Source organism: Monopterus albus, unplaced genomic scaffold (assembly GCF_001952655.1).
Source record: "Monopterus albus unplaced genomic scaffold, M_albus_1.0 scaffold230.1, whole genome shotgun sequence".
NCBI lineage: Eukaryota > Metazoa > Chordata > Actinopteri > Synbranchiformes > Synbranchidae > Monopterus > Monopterus albus.
The window spans coordinates 83,474-100,862 of record NW_018128110.1 but is presented as its reverse complement, the minus strand read 5'-3'; the positions used below and the strand labels follow the sequence as shown (position 1 = coordinate 100,862).

The window sequence follows — 17,389 nt, the reverse complement described above, 5'->3', positions numbered from 1 at the left end:
AGATTCAAATGAATGCCACTAAATAGGGATATCCTATCTCTGAACACACTCGATCCAAAGTGATTCACATAACAAACCGAACCAATCAGCTGATTCACCTGACATCCAACGAACCCAACTGCTTCGGACGTCACTCGAGTGATTCAAATGTCACTAGTCACGTGACCGAAACAAGCCTCAGCACAGTGGTTCGAAACAATTGCTTTATGAGCTACCGCGCATGTGTCGGAGCCTTGGATGTCATAGGGCCATCACTACCTGTTGGTTGCTACAGGTGAGTTTCATTACAAATTAAAGGAGCATCACAGGCTGGAAATACAACAGTTTCTGATGATTTTGAAAAGTTGTCAATAATTCTGTACAGTCCATTTTTGGAGTTCTGTGTGAAATGGAGCAGATCTGGCTTTTTGTGTTGTTCCAATGCAAACAAAAGAAATAAACATGAGAATACCAAAGAAACTGTGATGGCAACAGTTTTTCTGGTGAAGCGGTGTGTAATCTGACAGAAATACAGTGCCAACTGTACACACATTGTATGTGTGTGTGCCTTTGTATTACTTACACTGTGGGTACTCGGCCATCACTGAGCTTTGTGCTAGCATTTACAATTGTACATTTAAAAATAACTAAACAGTAAGAGTACCAACTGATCATTCTGTAATTTTATCTATTATTAGTACCACATTGCATGTTTCTTTCTGGGAAACCTCTTAAAAAATATTTTGAAATAAACTGGAATTCACAGAACTGTAAAATAAAATGTTACCAATAAATAAAATAAAATGTGCTTCATGTTATTTCTGTAACTATGTTCAGAAGTTTTATATAGTTGAACATAGCATTCAAAACAGCATGACAATTTCACTGTTCTAAAATATTTTTGTGGTTTTGTTTAAATTGATTTTACATGATTTTTGTCTTTTCCATCTTTTATTGTTGCATATACATATACAGTGAATTTGTTTATTTTTCACTGAACCAACAATATACATTTGTCTCAACATGCAGTCAACTGACCACCCACTAACAAGGGCTAAAGCTGTTTAAAATCCAGGTTGTTTTACTATATATTTTACTGTTGAGAGTCTCAGAAACCCATTAAAATATGAACCGGCATTGTGCTGTGTAAAAGCAAAAGATTAAATAAATTCACAATTTACTGATTATACTTTACAGTGAACAGCAAATAATTGTGTCTGATTAATAAACTGCTGGAGATGCATGAAATCTGTCAGTCTTCAAGTATGAGACCACAGTTCATTTTCTCACACACACACACACACACTCCCTCCTCTAAATAGAGGCAGATAGAAAGGAACGACAGTGGAAAAATAAAGCTGGATGGTCCAGTCTAATTCTGAAGTACAGAGTATACCGCTCGTTAGATTCTCATAGTTGAAATGCAGCAATCGCTCCTAATACACTGAGCTGACAAACATTACATACATGATCAACTTTTATCTTATAAGTTAGAATTATTTCTCACATAAATCAGTATTTCATTATAGAATAACACTTTTTCATTTTACTGACTGTACTAAAGTATATATAACAAGAATGAATCAGAAATGCAGCAATTTGCTTCAATATCCTTTGTTTTTCTCTATCGTTGCATAAAGGCTGCAGTACAGTAAATGAGCCTTTTTCAATAATTGGGGCCCTTATCTCATCAGGACCATCACTTTGCATCTTCGTCTCCTTTGTTATCCCCACATTTTCCCTCTTAATTCCACCCTTCTGTCTCCACCAGCCCATCTTTCTTGATCCACGTTTCTAAACAAATCCTTTCCAAAGCCACCACTGTCACTACAGTTTTTTTACAGTTAAGATGCTTTTTCTAAACTCTTAACACAGCGACATCACACAAGGAAACTCCTGTATGGGTGGCAAACCAGTTTGTGACTGCATGTGATTATTGGAACTCATTATCCTATGTGATCACAAATGTCCTCATGTTTGCACCCACCTCTTCCCTCTCTTCTTATAGCAGCAGTTGTTCTTGCAAGCAGAGTAGTAGCTAGAATCAGCTATGGTTCTTTTTTTTTTTACACAAATTAAAGAGCCCATGGCATGCTTTTCTGTTTTCTGATTTCTCTACAAAGTTACAACGATGAATTATCATCAATTATCATCTTAAACATTACTGAAAACTCAAATAAAAGAGGTGACCGATGTTGTACTTCTATGCAGAAGCAACTCGGTTGATACACATCTCGCAAACTCTAGCTGGTGAGACTTTTTTCCACCAATGTAAAGTCCTATGTGATAGTGTAAGGATTTCCTTGAATGGTCAGTATCTCCAGGCAGTTGCATGTTCATGTGAGCTTGCCAAACATCCACCAGGGCCATTTTAAAAGTGGGGTTTTTTGACTGCACATAGTTTATATATATATTTCCCAGGCTGCTGCACTGTGACCAGAGGATGTGGAGAAAAATACAGGGCCTGAGGCTATTGCATGTCCAGGAATGTTTCTGTACAGGGACTCACTGTTTTACCTGGTCATGTGTAGCTCCAGAGCTAACTATGGCTAGCAGCTAAGTAACATGTCTCACGGCTAAAGCTTGATGTGTCATTATCCTTATCATCTCTCTCAAAAGCTGATAATTTTCAGAAACATAAGAAGCTCTTCTTGTACTAATTGTTGCTTAAATCCTAGAATTTAGATCCAAAATGTGGTTCAAGTAAAATGTTAACTCATTCTCCACTATCACTAACTAATAGCCTATTCTTCCATTTATTCACTGGTCCATTAGCCAACTCTTTGTTCATGTGCTCCATTTAACAATCTCGGTTCCCTCTCCTCTTCTTATACATATTTAAGTACATTTATTTATCTGATAACTGGCTTTCTCATGTCATCTTTTTGTCTCTTTGATTCTCAGTAAATAAGCCAATGTCCTGAGGGGCACTGCTTTCAGATCAAGACTGAATTAATTGTTTGTCTGCCATGTAGCTCACAAGATAATGTCAAGTCCGCTCAGCGCGACCTGCCTCTCTTCTGCATTTCTCTCTCCTGCTCGCTCTTTTTGCAGGATCAGCGCCTCAGCTGTGTCGCTTTTTGTAATCAGTGACTTGTGGGTTGTTGCGCACAGCTGGGGTGCATCACTGTAATCACCCTCCTAACTTTATTTATACCTCTGGCGGACGCTCTGCCATCGCTGGAGCATTAACTACTGTAACGTGCATACCCCATAACAGCCCTTTTTTCATAGTGCATATAAGACGTATTTTGTTTTCCACGCTGACAGTTCCTGTGCTGTGGATCTCATTTTATACGTAGCCTATATGTTTTGTGTTATACGGTCCACGCTGACAGTTCCTGTGCTGTGGACCACTTTGTTTTTTGTCTATGAGGTTAGCCAGACGTTACTTTTTGTTATCCGTGCTGACAGTTCCAGTGTGGTGGATCTCATTTTATACGTAGGTTATATGTTTTGCATTATACGGTCCACACTGACAGTTCCTGTGCTGTGGACCGCTTTGTTTTTTGTCCATGAGGTTAGCCAGACGTTAATTTTGTTATCCACGCTGACAGTTCAACTGTGATGTGGATTTCCGTTTTCGTTCACCTATCCTCCTAGTTCAGTTTGTCTATTCACCTGTCCATCCTGTTCCTCCCACTCTCCTGTTTTTTTGCCGTTGGCCTGTCTTTTCCCCTCCACCATCTCTACCCTACTTTGCTCTTTATATATGTTCATGACCCTTGTTATGTTGTTACTTTGTGTTTTGTTCTATTTAACCTCCTTTTTTTAACTAGCACCTGGGTCGGCAATCTTGAGTCCAACCTCAGTTCTCCCTCACCCTCCTGGTGAGGGGGACTAAACCATAACAGATAAAATGCTTTATTCCTCATCATGTATTAATAATAATTAATAAATTATAATCCAATTCCACTTCAGCCTAGAAAATCTATAGCAGAAGATTTACAATTTATAATAAAATGAAATGAAATTCTGCTAATTGCGATTTCAACTGAAAACCTGCCCAGGTGTCCTATGTTTAGTCGTGCTACCGTTGTTTACATAGTGAAAGCAGATGGCTTCAGAAACATGGATCATGGAAGACAAAAAGAAAAAAGTGAAGGCTTTGTCACACAGAAACAGAGCACTATATTAAAACTGCTACACTTGTACTCTTGTTTGTTTTAGAAGCCCCTAGTTCTATGCTTGCCTGCACACAGACAGACACACACACACACACACACACACACACACACACACACACACTCTCCAACCATGTAACCTTAGCAGCCCTATCGACCTGCCAGCACAGTCTGTTCTTTTCAGCACCGTCCTCAGGTGAGCTTTCAGCTAACACAAATGTGTGAAAGGATTTGAAGCCTTTGAAGTGACACCCTCAGGGACGGACACAGGACACAAAAGATGTGAGACAACGTCATCATTTCTGTGTATGAGAGCACCCTATCTTCACATCTCTACTGTATAAGTTTCTTGTTTAATCGCTGAAATGAAAATGCACAATGTGGGTACTGGTAACCCTGCTCACCACATAAGAATCATGAGTTACACTTCAGAAGTGTTTTCTGCTCCTCAAGGTTGTTGTGGGTGAGTCAATCTTTCAAATTATTTACTCTGGAGCATGAAGACCAAACAGAGTATCTGATTATATTGTTTAGCACCAATGTGGGCATTTTTGTGGGAAACATGGATCATAGAGATTACACTGAAAGGCAAAAAAGAAAAGGCTCATGTAACCACAGTCAGTGATTCGTGGCTTTCGCTGCATCACTGTACTCTATTCTTATTCATCCCAACATGACAGCCAAATGCTCTCATGACCCAGTAACATGGGCTAGGGGAAAATAATTTGATGACAAACTAATCATAAGCACAAATAAATTATAATTAGTTAGGTCACTCTGCATAGCACTGTCTGCCTGCACCACAGGTGCTTTTTGTTTTTTGAAACAGTACAGGAATTCAGACAATATTCTGCCAAATACTGAAATAAAAATCTAACAAACAAAAGGCCTACTTTGTTGACCTATCCTCACGCCTCCCTGAGACTTGCAAAAGAATGACACCATGCCATGACTTTCTTCTTGGCTACCGAGACAGTAATTACTCTCTTGACTGCAAGAAGTCATGTGTCAAAAACACTTAATGACATGCTTCAAAAAAATCTTCCATGAAAGTAAAATATACTCTGTAGTATTTTACACAAACTACATAGATGGTCTCTAGACATTTTTACTACACTGTCACTTCATTTTGAAATGGGAATTCAAATTTTGAAGGATTATCTAATATGAACATAATTCTTGGGCAGTCTGGGTTGAGCTACACTGTAATAACCTGCACCTGTTCACAAACAACTAATTGTATGGATGCTGAGTCAGCATCCATACTATGTTATCCTGGTATTTAATGTATGGATGCTGATTCAGCATCCATACTATGTTATCCTGGTCTTTATTGTATGGATGCTGATTCAGCATCCATGCTATGTTATCCTGGTCTTCATTATTATTATTATTCTGGTATCTTCTATCTGTTTTTTGGCACTTAATTTTTTCAGCATACTTTGAACTATGAAAACCATTAAGGTATCAACATGTTCAACTTTTCAATGACATTTATACTTGTATACAACTTTTTTATAACGTTTATACTTTTTAAACTATTTAGCTTCTTTCAGCAAATGTTTGCCCATTCAAATGAATGGGAAATTCTACTTCAGCATAATTTCAGCTATCAAAATGTCCAGCTCTTCAAGGGCATTTGTGCTTCTCTTCAGAAGTATTCTAAACTTCATACTTTTGAAATATTTACCTTTATTTTGAAAATCTTGACCCATTCAAACGAATGGGAAAATTTTTCTTCAGCACACTTTCAGCTATTTAAGCTATCAAAATTCAATGTCCAGCTCTTCAAGGGCATTTGTGCTTCTCTTCAGAAGTATTCTAAACTTCATACTTTTGAACTATTTAGCTTTATTTTGAAAATCTTTCCCCATTCAAATGAGTGGGAAATTCTACTTCAGCATAATTTCAGCAATCAAAATGTCCAGCTCTTCAAGGGCATTTGTGTTTCTCTTCAGAAGTATTCTAAACTTCATACTTTTGAGCTATTTAGCTTTATTTTGAAAATCTTTTCCCATTTAAATGAATGGGAAAATTCTAATTAAGCATAATTTCAGCTCTCAAAATGTTCAGCTCCTCAAGGACATTCATGCTTTTGTTCAGAATTTTTCTAAACTTCACACTTTTGAAATATTTAGCTTTATTTTGAAAAATTCTCACCATTCGAATGAATGGGAAAATTCTACTTCAGCATACTTTCAGCTATCAAAATATTCAGCTCTTCGAGAACATTCATGCTTCTCTTCAGAATTTTTCTAAACTTCATATTAGACATATTTAGCTTTATTTTGAAAATCTTGCCCCATTCACATGATTGGGAAAATGCTACTTCTGCATAATTTCAGCTATCAAAATGATCAGCTCCTCAAGGACATTCATGATGTTCTGATGTTTTCAGTGCTACTGGATCTGCATTGAAACCTGTATCTTAGCAAGGTAAATGTTATATGAAATGCTTTAATGTTCCATTTCATGATAAGTGAACCACACAGGTTAGAAGTGATGACCGAACTAAAAGTGAGATATTTTTAGCATCTACAGTATATGAAACAGAAATGACCCAAGTGTCTGGTAAATCACCCACATATTAAACTGACAGGTAGCAACCTGAAGTAAATGCACACCAAAATTTAAAGCCCCCCAACTTTAGATGAAAGTCTAAGACAAAGAAACTCTTTGTCGCAAAGCCAAGAGCAAGTTGTATTTAAGCCGAATCCTTTATGAAACTCCTGAGACACTACTAGAATGATCCTGTGACAATCAGTTTCAATTATACTGTATATAGTTTTTTGGTGAGACATCTCTAGACAGCCGACAACAGAAGGACCCTGGTGAAGCTAGCATTCTGAAAGGAGAGCTAGCCACCTGAGAAGCAGCCCATTCAAATCCGACGGCAGATTTGCCCCAAGTCCTACCTGTTGGAATTAATTTCATTACTTTGGATGCACGTTAATGCTTTGTTCCTGTAAGGTTAGAGAAAATTGTCGTAAGCCTGGAGAAGTTACCATGTCTGCATTATGCTAGTTTAAATATGGGGTTTCTCAATTATCTGCTTTGTTTAGTGTTACACATGTTAGGGTGATTTTTATTTTTACAAAAATATGAATAGGATTAGTTAAGATTATTATTTTATAGCACACATAAGTTTACATACTTTTATCTCACAGTTATGTTTATGTAGTTACATATCACCCTATGTGTTCACTGAATTACTGGTCTATATTTACTGTGTTAGTCACTGGAGCACTGTTTAACATCAAAGGGACTTGTTCACTAAATCACTGAATCTCATTAGATTTATAGCTTTGGCTAATAGAGTCCACAGTTACTTTATTGTCACCACCTGGCTGATGAAGCCAGAGGAAATAGAGTTCACTGGGACTCCTTGGTTAGTAAACAGAGATTAGATCTGAAGCCAGGAAGAGGAGAAAACTTCAAAGGTAAAACCATTATGCACACACACAGAGTAGTTTTAATTGGAAGCGGAAAGCAACACCTAATATGGAGCAGTTAGTTAGAAACAAAGGAAGAAGTGAGTGTCTATGTAGAAATTAAGGCAGTATAAGTATTCCTCCGCTTTCTAGGGTGCTGTCCTCTACGATTGGAGCAGATAGGACTTAGGAGGAGGGACGGACTGAAGGACTAATAAGGGGAAAGTTAAGTCTAAACCACGGCTCCTCCCCAACAGTTTTTGACCAATCAGATAGTAGCACCTTTTAATACAAATATTGTATACTGATAAGTTGAGGGGAGTCTTTTCTGTTTTCCCAAAACAGTGGAGATCCATGTGCATATGCTAATTTTGATACATTAATGCATAATAAATTTCACACTGTGAAATATCCGTTTGCTAGTCTTCTCTTCTCAACTAAAAGAACAAGCCTCACACACATCTCTTTTCATCAGTACATATACTGTTGTTTACCTAACTCTCCAGTGAAACCAGAACTGATGGGACAGTACAGACGATAATTCTTCACTAATCCAATTCTGATTTGGTTTTGAGAAGGAGCACTGTGACACTAAATCTCTGCACTCAACCTTCTGCTGATAATCTACTGCAACCAGCCTCGTCTCCAATATTCTCAATGCTAGAAGATGTACAAAATTACTTCATAGCAGTGTGAAATGAAGAAATGCCCATCCCAAAGTCTCAGGACTTTCTGCAGGATATTCTGTTCCAAACATGCCCACCTCCTCTTCCTCATTTTTCCCCTTTCCTCTCCTCTTGGATAGCAGCATGCAGATAAGACCAGCCAGTGGTTACACATCCACATCAGTGAGCATAGAAGTTGCCATACACCGAGCAGATGACCAGTCTGCAGTTGCCAGGAACTTCAGAAAGTGTGGGTCCTTCTCAGACATCATGTTATTCTGTGATAGGAAGGCCTCCTACCATAAAAAAACAGTCTGGACTGCTGAGATACTGCATGGTTAAACTGGATTCTCAGTGCATTGGGTTGTTTTTGGCAGCCACTAACTAGTAAACAAGGTCCCTGTGCTGAAACAATAGAAAATATAGTTGTCTGTTTTCTTCTACAGCTTTCGGTGTCATATATACAGTATTGTTCAAAATAATAGCAGTACAATGTGACTAACCAGAATAATCCAGGTTTTTAGTATATTTTTTATTGCTACATGGCAAACAAGTTACCAGTAGGTGCAGTAGATTCTCAGAAAGCAAACAAGACCCAGCATTCATGATATGCGCGCTCTTAAGGCTGTGCAATTGGGCAATTAGTTAAAAAGGGTGTGTTCAAAAAAATAGCAGTGTCTGCCGTTGACTGTACAAACACAAAACTATGTTGTACAAACGTTTTTGTTTCTAGGATTTAGCAATCCTGTGAATCACTAAACTAATATTTAGTTGTATGACCACAGTTTTTTATAACTGCTTCACATCTGTGTGGCATGGAGTCAACCAACTTGTGGCACCTTTCAGCTGTTATTACACTCCATGATTCTTTAACAACATTCCACAATTCATTTACATTTCTTGGTTTTGCTTCAGAAACAGCATTTTTGATATCACCCCACAAGTTCTCGATTGGATTAAGGTCCGGGGATTGGGCTGGCCACTCCATAACATTAATTTTGTTGGTTTGGAACCAACACTTTGCTCGTTTACTAGTGTGTTTGGGGTCATTGTCTTGTTGAAACAACCATTTCAAGGGCATGTCCTCTTCAGCATAAGGCAACATGACCTCTTCAAGTATTTTGACATATGCAAACTGATCCATGATCCCTGGTATGCGATAAATAGGCCCAACACCATAGTAGGAGAAACATGCCCATATCATGATGCTTGCACCACCATGCTTCACTGTCTTCACTGTGTACTGTGGCTTGAATTCAGAGTTTGGGGGTCGTCTCACAAACTGTCTGTGGCCCTTGGACCCAAAAAGAACAATTTTACTCTCATCAGTCCACAAAATGTTTCTCCATTTCTCTTTAGGCCAGTTGATGTGTTCTTTGGCAAATTGTAACCTCTTCTGCACGTGCCTTTTTTTTTAACAGAGGGACTTTGCGGGGGATTCTTGAAAATAGATTAGCTTCACACAGACGTCTTCTAACTGTCACAGTACTTACAGGTAACTCCAGACTGTCTTTGATCATCCTGGAGCTGATCATTGGCTGGGCCTTTGCTATTCTGGTTATTATTATTGAACAATACTGTAATCTTTGTGTGTCATTACTGTTAACATATACTGTAGGTATAGTACTCTGTTTTTTTTATCCCTATTTATCTCATTTCAATGAACATTCCTTTGTTGTCTGCATTGTTTACTGTCAGTTTATACAGCTTTTTCTGCATTGTTTGCACTGTTTATTGATGTTAATACTGCTATTTTGTTATATTACACAGCCTTATACTGGTTTACTGTTTTGCACATTGAGAGCCGATGTACCTGAGTCAAATTTCTCGTGTGTCCGTCACACCTGGCCAATAAAGCTGATTCTGATTCTGAGGTATCAGGGCACCCTGAGGCCTGGTTTATTTGAGCAGGAGCAGCTTCCTGTGTCCTCCATCTCTGAAACTGTTGTTTAGATGTGCCTGTTGACAACGTTTTGCTCTGATGTCTCTGTACATGACCACCACTAATGATCTGTTTACTTCCCAAAATTGTTGTTTGGACTTTTAATTACAGTTGAACAAGTTGTTTTATTTTTATTCTATTCCTTTAAAACATTCTAATAATTAAAAGAAACAATATGAGCAGAGCTGTGATGTGCCCCTACTACAGCCAAAACTGTAAATAGATACCTGTTGAAACACATTATTAGCAGGGCAACATGACAATAAATGTGGTTTTTAGGAATTGTTTCCATGTTTGTTATTGTTGTTCACATTGCAAAACAAGACTAACCAAGCTGTAAGGGCAGAGACACAACAAGCCAACGTGAAAGAACTAGCACCGATGAAGGTCGACTGTTACGTTGCCTCCTGTCACCTTTGTCTGGACCAGTCAGGTTGAAAAAGTGACACTTGAACATGCTGCGCAGATGACAGCCAACAGCTGACTGGCACGTACGTTTTGTGCCTGCATGACAGAAATAACTCCACCTACCAGCAGGTGGCGGTATCTTATTTTGAAACTCTTTCCGATAATTTTAGTTCAGCATACTTTCAGCTATCAAACTTTTCAGCTCTTCAAGGATATTCATGCTTCTATTCAGAATTTTTCTAAACTTCATACTTTTTAAAATATTTAGCTTTATTCTCAAAATTTAGCCCCAGTCAAATGGATGGGAAAATTCTACTTCAGCATACTTCCAGCTATCAAAATTTTCAGCTCCTTAAGGAAATGTTCAGCCCTTCATGGACATTCATGCTTCTATTCTGAATTTTTCTAAAACTTCATACTTTTGAATTATTTAGCTTTATTCTGAAAATTTTGCCCCATTCAAAAAAATGGGAAAATTCTACTTCAGCATACTTCCAGCTATCAAAATTTTCAGCTCCTTAAGGAAATGTTCAGCCCTTCATGGACATTCATGCTTCTATTCTGAATTTTTCTAAAACTTCATACTTTTGAATTATTTAGCTTTATTCTGAAAATTTTGCCCCATTCAAAAAAATGGGAAAATTCTACTTCAGCATACTTTCAGCTAGAAAAACCATTCAGGTGTCAAAATTTTCAGCATTTTCAGGGCAATCTTTGAGGCATATTAGCATCCACACGCATTTTCAACAGGAAATGCATTTCTCTAGTTATACCTGATTCTAACTGAGAATATGTCTGATAAGAAGTTGCAAATGACACCTTCGTTCTCTGCTCTTGGCCTTTTGGTCGTGGAAGAAGACAGTAGGTTCTGTGGCAAAAAAAAACCAGGAGAAACTGCACTAAATGTGTGAAATCATGGATACTACAGCAACAGGGTGAAGGGGTTTTCACACACCGCTGGCGTATGCTCACCAATACCCCAACGATGGCCGATGGCCGACTGATGGCTTGGCCCTAATAAATATAGAATGAGTTTGTGATTTGCACAGATGGATGAGCTATCTGATCCAGCCTGATTAAGTAAATCTGTCATATTGTTTAAAAGACCAGCTCATCAGAATTACAAAATGTGAGTTTTACCACTTAAGTTAGATTTCTATTCTGGGATTTCAGGTATGAGACAGTTTTCTACTGTGGGTTACATTATTATTAATATTTACATTTTGCCTGATCAGGTCACCTCTTTGAAGTACAAGAAAATTGTAACAATCTGCTTTTTCCCACAAACACTGGATTTCATGTCTTTATATCAGCCTCATGACTAAAGATGCCAGCAACTGAGAGGTACACCAGGAGCCTGTACAATCATAAAAGATACCAGTAGAACGTTTGCTAAATTGTGTGATTTAAACAGCTGTTTGTGGAAATTATGCTTCAATAAATGCAGCAGTGGAGAAAAAAAGACCTGAAGTGTGAAAAAAGCACAGGGCTCCAGCACACGTGTGGAGTCAGTGTGAATTGCCACATTTGATAGAATGGAATTCCATCTATGTGAGATGCCTGTACAAAAAAAATGCATCTAAAAGGCACTCAGTGTGAATTAGGAGAGAGAACTACAGGGAGAGTGTATGTGGGTACACAGCGCAGTGTGTGTGTGTGTACATGTGTGCTCCGCATGGTCACCCTAATGTGCACCAAAGAGGTCAGGTATGAACACAGCACCAGGACTGTGCAGTATGAACATCTTCGGGGCTTTTGAGTTACCCAACCTCCAAATTCTGTCAAAGTGGATGCTAAGCAGCATGTTAATGTGATCATCAAACCTGTCCATTTTCACTGTTGGCTAATTACACATCTAAAGCATAAATGCACTGTGTTTCCTACTGTGTTAGCAATAAGGGTCAACTCATAATTTCACATTTAGGATACACAGTTAAATATGAGACTGTCAGAGTAGTGTAATTAAAGCAATTCCAAGTCTTAACCACATGCAAGTGAATTTTGTTTTGCATGGAGTAAACATGTAATACATATACTCTATGGCATTCTAGCATACAATAGCATTCTAATGTATATTCCAAAACCAATTAAATGCAATGCTCAGATTGGTTATGTCTTCTCTCTTTTCTTACTGATTCAAAACAGGTGATGTTTATTTCATTCTCAGCTCTGAACAAATGCACTTGTCTACAGTCCATCCAGTGAAAACAGGCCTGCTACCAGAGTAGCAAAAGCATTTTCAACAACATGTGAGAATTAACCAAATGGAAAACCAACCACTTTTTTCACAAATAAAGGACAGATTAGCCCGGTGAAACCTCCTGGGCCCTCTCTGTCAATACCTAATTTATTTCCTGCTGTCTCAGTAGGAAGGTGCATATTTAAGATGTTGTAATTGTTCATTCATTGCCATAGTACCACTGCAATGAGATCTTAACACACGGTGTATTCAGCAGTGTTTCTACACCACTGAGTTTTACCCTTAAATATACAAGTAACCTAGTTATTAGTCAGCTTCTCACTAGATGGATCTGTTATCCCTCGAGCAATAATAAGTTATCACACCTAAATAAAAAAAATAAAAGTGGTTGCCAATGTTTTCCAAAATGAATCTTCTGACCTCTGTCAGAAGTGGGGGGGGCCTACCTGCATTGCCAAAACAAACCAGTGCTATAGTCTTTAACATGAAAGTTACACATGCATGTTATTTTGAGGGGATATAGTGTTATAATGCAATGTAAACAAACCCATCTAAAAAATGACCAATGCTATCATCTTTTGGGGAGGAAAATGTCATCCTTTGACTAGATGGTTTCTAAAATGATATGCATGAATATTGGTTGAACTTTGCAGTAAGATCAACATATTGTATCTGCCAAATCAGTACTGTACAAGTCATTAATGCTGAACTAATGTGACATGCTGCGGTTTTAAACCAATAGTATTTAAGATTACTGTCATATTTTGCTTTGGTAGGTAGGCAGGTAGGTACTTTATTGATCCCTCAATGGGGAAATTTCAGTGTTTCAGCAGCAATGGAGAATAAACAGCATAACACCATGAGAACAAGCACCACACACATATTCTGATAAATAAATTCCAAGCACTCAAAAATAGACAGAATCAAGTATTTGAATAATCAAGAACAGAATTTACATATGTGCATATTAACCATGCATTTTACCCCAGGATTTGAGTATTGCACCTCAGTTGACTATTACATAGTCCCTCATAATTTCACCTAGATTATCCCTGCAGTGATGTATTGTACAGTCTGATTGCTGTGGGGAGGAACGACCTACAGTAACGCTCCTTCTTGCACTGGGGATGTAACAGTCTTGCGCTAAAGGAACTGTTCAGAGCCTCTACTGTGTGGTGCAGGGGATGGGAGGGGTCATGCATGATGGATGTTAGTTTTACCAGCATCCTTCTGTCCGCCACCTCCTCGATGGAATCCGGGGGCAGCCCAGGAGAGACCCAGCTCTCTTGACCAGCTTGTTTAGTCTCTTTCTGTGCTACCTCCCGCCCAGCCCACAACAGCATAAAAAACAGCAGATGCCACTACAGTATCATAAAAAGTCCGAAGGAGTGCCCCCCGCACACCAAAGGACCTTTGTCTCCTCAACAAGTGGAGGCGACTCTGGCCCTTCTTGTACAGGGCATCAGTGTTTTCAGTCCAATCCATTTTGTTGTTGAGGTGGACCCCCAGGTATTTAAGGTGTCCACAATCTCAATGACTGAGCCCTGAAAGCTCACCGGAGTGAGTGCTGGTGATTTCTTTGCTAACACATTTAATACAGTACAGATTCTCTGGTGTATTGCCCTGAGTAACTGTAACTCATTTCAAAGACCAAACACATTGTGTATGTGTGTCAACAAGACCTCCTCCCAAATGCAGCTGGGAAATGAAATGTTGATGGATGTCATAACACACATTGCTCTAAAGAAAAGAATTTAAATACAAGTGTTTGTGTATCCCGTTGGTTTGCCATTTGTGAAATGAAACGCCATGACTGAAACATAAAACTCATAATGAGGGAACATAAGCACTTGTTAACTATTCAAAGGCAATCTCTTGATGGGGAGATTTCTTCCTGAAGTTGTTGAACACCTGAATGCATGGTTAGTGTATTGCTCTGCACTCTGTGGCATTTGGGGGGAGGATGCAGGATGAACCCACTGCCTGTCAGTCTGAAGGATACACCTTCATAGGCTATGTCCTTGGAAGAACACAACCTAGGGAAGCACCCATTGTGGCTGTGGCTTGTAATAATTACCTTTGTAGCTTTATTCTAAAAAAAAAAAGGTCCTATTTTTACTGGTGTGTAGAACAGAAAATCTAATGCTTTATTTATATATGAGAAGGATGCATTACTGTGCAAATTCCATGGCAACAAGCATTGATCCAGTATAGCCAATGTCTCATTGACACTGAAACAGTTCAGACCAGTACTGTAGTTTCAATAGCAAACTTCAGAAGCAGAAACTCTAACAAGCAAACAGGTCACTAGACAGGTGACCACTTTCTCCAGAAAGAAAGGGCCCACAACACAAGTTAACAAGGAATCTATCATTTACAGATGAGCTCCCTCCAATGCACAGAAACAGTAGATGAGTCAGTAGGAGGAGACGTTAGGAGAGGAGGATGTGGTAAACCAGGAGAGCAGAGCATGTATAGAGAAAAAATGAAGACAATGAGGAGCGGTGAGTAGATGTTTTCCTTGAGGGCTGAACTATGTAGATCAGGGCCCCTGGGACTGAGTGGCATGGAAGCAGCCTCCACCACCATGCACTGAGAACACAAGAAAGCAGCAGGATAGAGAAGACAGGGTGGAAAATAACTGAAGAATTTCAGGAAAGGTCATAGGCGGATAGTGTTATCTAATGCCTGCAATGGCATTCTTGCCATCAGTTTGTTATTAAATACATATCCATGAAAGCATCTGCGCCCAAGGGCCATTTTGTCTCAGGTCTGTTCTTGTACAGTCAGTCTTTCTTTTAAATAGTGAAGAACAAGGTGAGGTACATTCAAGTGGACCTCAAGGTGCTGCTGATTACAGGCTAAGTGATGGTGGAGGAGTGGGAGTGAGGGTCACAGTAGTCCAGAATCCATTATATCACCCCTGACTATATTTTGGCAAATCCGAACCTGTGAGATCACTTTAATATTTTTTGAGCTGCTGTGCTGCCAGACAGTAGCCTCTCAACAAAAGATATGCATGATCACTGGGGCTGGATTAGGTGCACCTGCAAGGCGATTTATTTAATGCCAACACAGTAGCTCAAGTAATGACTGCTATCTCTGTAACTGATCTCCTGCTCACTCCATCAAAGCCTGGTCAGGGCTTTACTTTTGGGTATAAGGGGTGATGGGGTAATGCCATTAAAAACTATCTGCCGGGGTCACATCGCAGCACCGAACGCTTTCTACTTCATTTTTGGTGTGGCAAGTCCTTGAAGCGCGCACACACAAGCACCGCATTCATCCAGTTTTATATTGTAATGGTGCCCCCGCCGACGGGCGCAACTTTCCTCCTCCTCCTCCTCCAGGATCGGATAGAGAGACTCTATTCACCATGCGCGCGCACGTTAAACACGCGCGCCGTGTTTGCAATCCCCCTCTATCCTTACCTCCTAGCAATTAGCCTGAGAGGAGGTTTGCGTTCATTTGATTAAGAAAGAATCAGCGAAAGTATTTGAACAAATCTCATCTCAAAATCAATATCCAAAATCTGCTAATTCGGATTATTTTCATAATGCATGATCAAGACCGATTAAGAATAAATAAATACATTTCATTTCATCACAAGAAAATTATGATGGGCAGTCACAGTTTAAGATATTAGATCTACATGCGCACGTACAGTGCACTGGAGGTGGTGAACGACAGACTGGTGTTGAATATGTTGATGTTTCATTCTACAGCAAGAAAATACTTCTAAGAATAAATTCACCACTCAGCCATTTCAGGCAAAGCCTTATTCTCCAGCCTGGCTATTTTGCGCAGCTTGCTTTGTAAGACTGTGCAGCTCTGTGCGTCCATGCGCTTGGAACAGAGTGAGAGAGCCCAAAGTGGAAGAGAGAAGCAGAAGAGATGCTGCCTTCTGCTGTGTAAGGGGACGTTTCCAACAGCTTCTTATGCAGTTCTTCTCATTACCAACCTCTTCCACTACGCAGAAATAGCGTATGTAAAGGAAACAAAGACATTCATCTTCTCAACATCCCCCTGAACTTGTCCTCTGTCACCGCCTCATAAGGTAAATCATCAACAAGAAAATCAGTTTCACTGCATCGCAGTTGCTTGGTTTTACCAGCAAAGTGTCAAAACCCACAAGAGAAATTCTTCCTGCCTGATGATCTTGCAGAATGAGTATGAATATGTAGGCTATTTACCCTTTAGGAAGGATCCCATCCGCTGCTCTTATCCGCTTCAAATAATATCCCTCTGTGCGTTACGTCCCGTTAGGAAAAGGTGCATTCCATCCAAAAGCCACATAGCCTCCCCAAAAAAAATCCCGTCGCTCAAGCGTTGGACATAAGCCTGGCGCACTTTTCACTCCACAGGGTAGAAACTCGGGTTAAATGCGGTCCAACATTTACACCGACGCGGAAACAAATTGAGAAACCCCTTCAGTCCACAAACAAGTCCGCTGTTGATTCGGGATCTTTTTTAATTCATAACTATAATAAGAATTACATTATCTTAGAAGGACAAAGACCATTGCCTCCAGGTCTTACATGTTAATCACGGTGATGTTCATGAAAACAGTGGGATTTTTTTTTCTCCCCATAGTCCGCTCCTCACGATTCAAGCTGCACTTGGCTGGTAAAACCGCCCCC

At 39.3% G+C, this 17,389-nt stretch overlaps 1 protein-coding gene across 8 annotated transcripts in view; it reads right to left on the bottom strand.

The window, feature by feature from the left end:
• The window catches only part of nlgn1 (neuroligin 1), a 586,564-nt gene extending 569,189 nt beyond the window's left edge, over nt 1-17,375 (bottom strand). For all 8 annotated transcript variants that reach the window (XM_020620000.1, XM_020620001.1, XM_020620003.1 and 5 more), the window contains exon 1: nt 16,943-17,375. The gene's annotated coding sequence lies outside the window, so the exon portion shown is untranslated. The remainder of the gene's footprint in view (nt 1-16,942) is intronic.
• Nucleotides 17,376-17,389: the final 14 nt, after the last annotated feature.